Below are 5000 nucleotides of genomic sequence, written 5' to 3'. Positions count from 1 at the left end.
AGGGACTGGGAAACACTGACCAGCAGAGAGAGAGGGACTGGGAATCACTGACCAGCAGAGAGAGAGGGACTGGGAATCACTGAGCGCAGAGAGAGAGGGACTGGGAATTACTGACCAGCAGAGAGAGAGGGACTGGGAATCACTGACCAGCAGAGAGAGAGGGACTGGGAATCACTGACCAGCAGAAGAGAGGGACTTGGAATCACTGACCAGCAGAGAGAGAGGGACTGGGAATCACTGACCAGCAGAGAGAGAGGGACTGGGAATCACTGACCAGCAGAGAGAGAGAGGGACTGGGAATCACTGACCAACAGAGAGAGAGGGACTGGGAATCACTGACCAGCAGAGAGAGAGAGGGACTGGGAATCACTGACCAGCAGAGAGAGAGGGACTGGGAATCACTGACCAGCAGAGAGAGAGAGGGACTGGGAATCACTGACCCGCAGAGAGAGAGGGACTGGGAATCACTGACCAACAGAGAGAGAGAGGGACTGGGAATCACTGACCCGCAGAGAGAGAGGGACTGGGAATCACTGACCAGCAGAGAGAGAGGGACTGGGAATCACTGACCAGCAGAGAGAGAGAGGGACTGGGAATCACTGACCCGCAGAGGAGAGAGTGTTAAATGGACCCCATTGTGGAAATCACTGATTCTCAGCAAACTGAGAGAGGGACTGGGTGTTGAAATCACTGACCAGCAGAGAGAGAGAGACTGGGAATCACTGACCAGCAGAGAGAGAGGGACTGGGAATCACTGACCAGCAGAGAGAGAGGGACTGGGAATCACTCACCAGCAGAGAGAGAGGGACTGGGAATCACTGACCTGCAGAGTGGGGAACGAGTGTTAAATGGACCCCATTGTGGAAGATAAGCTGATATCTCAAAATAACTGGAACAGGAGGAGGTTCAGTGTGAGCTGGGTGTGTAACCCCATCGACACCCAGCGTGAATTAAACAACAGAGTGTTTTCCAGTGAAGTACGAATTGTTCTGAGAGTGATTTGTCCTGTTTTCAGGGAACTGGACAGGTGAAACTCGGAGACAGAGGGATCCGGATCCCAGTCTACACGACATCGACAAACTGGGAAACTCCGGCACAAACCACTCGACACCACTGAACAGAGAGTGAACCCATCACACCCAGCACCCAGTCACCCCCACCCAGCACCCAGTCACCCCCACCCAGCACCCAGTCACCCCCACCCAGCACCCAGCCACCCCCACCCAGCACCCAGACACCCCCACCCAGCACCCAGTCACCCCATCCAGCACCCAGTCACCCCCACCCAGCACCCAGTCACCCCATCCAGCACCCAGTCACCCCCACCCAGCACCCAGACACCCCCACCCAGCACCCAGTCACCCCCACCCAGCACCCAGTCACCCCCACCCAGCACCCAGTCACCCCCACCCAGCACCCAGTCACCCCCATCCAGCACCCAGTCACCCCCACCCAGCACCCAGTCACCCCATCCAACACCCAGTCACCCCCATCCAGCACCCAGTCACCCCCACCCAGCACCCAGTCACCCCATCCAACACCTAGTCACCCCCACCCAGCACCCAGTCACCCCCACCCAGCACCCAGTCACCCCATCCAGCACCCAGTCACCCATCAAGCACCCAGTCACTCAGGTCCCACAATCCCCATGGGTCCAACCCCAGGTTGACAGTCGCTCCTATCCCAGCGCCAGTCTCTGGTAGATTCCAGTAAACCCATTTCTTTGATCATTTCGTGCACTGAACAATCTCTCCTCTGTTCATCGACCCCTTCACCTATTAAACCTTTTTCTATTCTCCCGACCTCGGTGATGTGTTATTTTGACCCCTTTTCCCCCACCCCAGCCCTGTCCGCCTGTGTCTCTGGGATCTCCCTGAGTAATGGATAATTGGAGATAAGACTGGGGAAGGGGTTTGGATACAGAGAGGAGGGTGAATGGCTGCTTATTTCAGAGCGGAGGTCAGTCTGCAGTGATGTCCCCTCGGTCTCACTATTAGAATCAATGCTCTTTTTGATATAGAGAACCTGGTCTTGACTATACTGAGCAAAATTACAGAGTTTCTCACTCATACCAAACTCAGGAATGTGATAAATAAACAGGCGGCTCTTAGTCAGCACATCCACAAACATTCACTCCCTTCACCACCGACGCACAGTAGCAGCAGTGTGTGTACCATCTACAAGATGCACTGCAGCAACTCACCAAGGCTCCTTCAACAGCACCATCCTAACTCACGACTACTATTATCTAGAAGGACAAGGGCAGCAGACACATGGGGAACACCCACCACCTGGAAGTTCCCCTCCGAGCCCCTCACCATCCTGACTTGGAAATATATCGGCCGTTCCTTCACTATCGCTGGGTCCAAATCCTGGAACTTGCTCCCTAACAGCACCGTGGATGTACCTACACCACAGGGACAAAATCCTGGAACTCCCTCCCTAACAGCGCTGTGGGTGTACCTACACCACAGGGACAAAATCCTGGAACTCCCTCCCTAACAGCGCTGTGGGTGTACCTACACCACAGGGACAAAATCCTGGAACTCCCTCCCTAACAGCGCTGTGGGTGTACCTACACCACACAGGGGACAAAATCCTGGAACTCCCTCCCTAACAGCGCCGTGGGTGTACCTACACCACAGGGACAAAATCCTGGAACTCCCTCCCTAACAGCGCTGTGGGTGTACCTACACCACAGGGGACAAAATCCTGGAACTCCCTCCCTAACAGCGCTGTGGGTGTACCCATACCACAGGGGCTGCAGCGGTTCAAGAAGGCAGCTCACCCACCACCTTCTCAAGGGGGCAATTAGGGATGGGCAATAAATGCTGGGCTCGGCCAGTGACATCCACACCCCCTGAATGAACATTTGAATCTATGAACATACAAACAGGGAACAGGAGGAGGCCATTCAGCCCCTCGAGTTTGCTCATTCAATAAGATCATGGCTGATCTGAAAGTCACTTGAAACCTGTACCCCACCCACCCCCCGATAATCTTTTACCCCCCTTGTTAATCAAGAATCTATCCACCTTCGGTCTTAATAATATTCACAGACTCCGCTCCCAACGCCTTTCGAGTTCCAAACACTCAATGCCCTCAGAGAGAGAAACATCTCTCCTCATCTCCGTCCTAAATGGGTGACCCTTATCTTTAAACTGTGACCCCCTCGTTCTAGATTCTCCCACAAGAGGAAACATCCTCTCCACATCCCACCCTGTCCGAGACCCCCTCAGGCCCCTAAAGGTTTCAATCGAGTCGCCTCTCACTCTTCTAAACTCCAGCGGATACAAGCCTAACCTGTCCGACCTTCCCTCATAAAACACACCGCGCATCCCTGGTATTAGTCTGGTAAACCTTCTCTGAACTGCTTACCACATATTCACATCCTTCCTTAAATAAGGAGGCCAACGCTGGACACAACACTCCAGATGTGGTCTCACCAGTGCCCTGGACAACTGAAGCAGAACCTCCCTAAATTTTATATTCAACTGATGCTAAAAGACCTGCCCAGTTCCTCTGCTCATCTCCTTGTTTTACATTATCAATTCTCCAGCCTCACTTCCTACAGGCTCAGCACTCACTGTCTTCACTCCTTTACATCTTTCGTTTGTCTAAAAGCTCTTACCGCGAATAAATAGATATCGGCTCTCTCACCTTCCGCTGTTCCTGGCGTCTTCCCGGTCCCGGATTATTCCTTCCCTGCCTGTACTTTGTGTTTCCCTGTTGTCTCCCTCTTCGGACTTCAGGTCTTTTTTTTAAGGGGCACGACCCTGAGCAGCTCTTGTCCTGAGGACCCAGGGTAACCCTTGACCCTGTACAGCAGTTGTCCTGAGCTCCTGAGTGACCTCTGACCCCGTACAGCGATTGTCTCCAGATCCCAGTGTGACCCTTGACCCTGTACAGTGGGTGTCCCTGGATCCCAGTGTGACCCCTGACCCCGTATAAGGGTTGTCCTCAGTTCCTAGTGTGACCCTTGACCCCGTACAGTGAGTGTTCCTGGGTCCCAGTGTGACCCCTGACCCCGTACAGGACCCAACTTGAGCTCCTGAGTGACCCTTGACCCTGTACAGCGGTTGTCCTGAGCTCCTGAGTGACCCCTGACCCCGTACGGTGGTGGTCCTGAGCTCCTGAGTGACCTCTGACCCCATACAGCGATTGTCTCTAGATCCCAGTGTGACCCTTGACCACGTACAGTGGGTGTCCCTGGATCCCAGTGTGACCCTTGACCCTGTACAGGGGGTGTCCCTGGATCCCAGTGTGAACCTTGACCCTGTACAGTGGGTGTCTCTAGATCCCAGTATGACCCCTGACCCTGTATAGGGATTGTCCTGAGTTCCTAGAGTGACCCTTGACCCTGTACAATGAGCGTTCCTGGATCCCAGTGTGACCCCTGACCCCGTACAGGGGCAACACTGAGCTCCTGAGTGACCCTTGACCCTGTGTAGTGGATGTCCCGGGATCACAGTGTGACCCCTGACCCTGTACAGTGGGTATCTCTAGATCCCAGTGTGACCCCTGACCCTGTAGAGGGGCAACCCTGAGCTCTGAGTGACCCTTGACCCTGTGTAGTGGATGTCCCTGGATTGCAGTGCGACCCCTGACCCCGTACAGCAGGTTCTCCTGTGGTCAGTGTGTATGGACAATGAGTAAAAACTCACAGGTAAAGTTTCTCATTCAGCTTTTATTTTAATTTCTAACCGAGTTCAATGGTTAAGCCGACAGACTGGAGAAAATTAACTGCAATAAGAGGGTAAAACACTGAGATTCGTGCACAACAACAACAGCAGATCCTGGGCACATTACAGATTCTTTAACACCACCAAGGGACAGCCAGAGAGAGACAGAGGGAGAACGAGAGGGGGGGGAGAGAGAGAGAGAGGGGAGGGAGAGAGAGAGAGAGAGAGAGGGGGGGGAAGAGAGAGAGAGAGAGAGAGGGGGGAGAGAGAGAGAGAGAGAGAGAGAGGGGGGGGGGGAGAGGAGAGAGAGGAGAGGGG

This window comes from Cetorhinus maximus, unplaced genomic scaffold (genome assembly GCF_964194155.1).
Source record: "Cetorhinus maximus unplaced genomic scaffold, sCetMax3.hap1.1 HAP1_SCAFFOLD_1582, whole genome shotgun sequence".
Lineage (NCBI taxonomy): Eukaryota > Metazoa > Chordata > Chondrichthyes > Lamniformes > Cetorhinidae > Cetorhinus > Cetorhinus maximus.
This window is presented reverse-complemented; position numbering follows the sequence as displayed.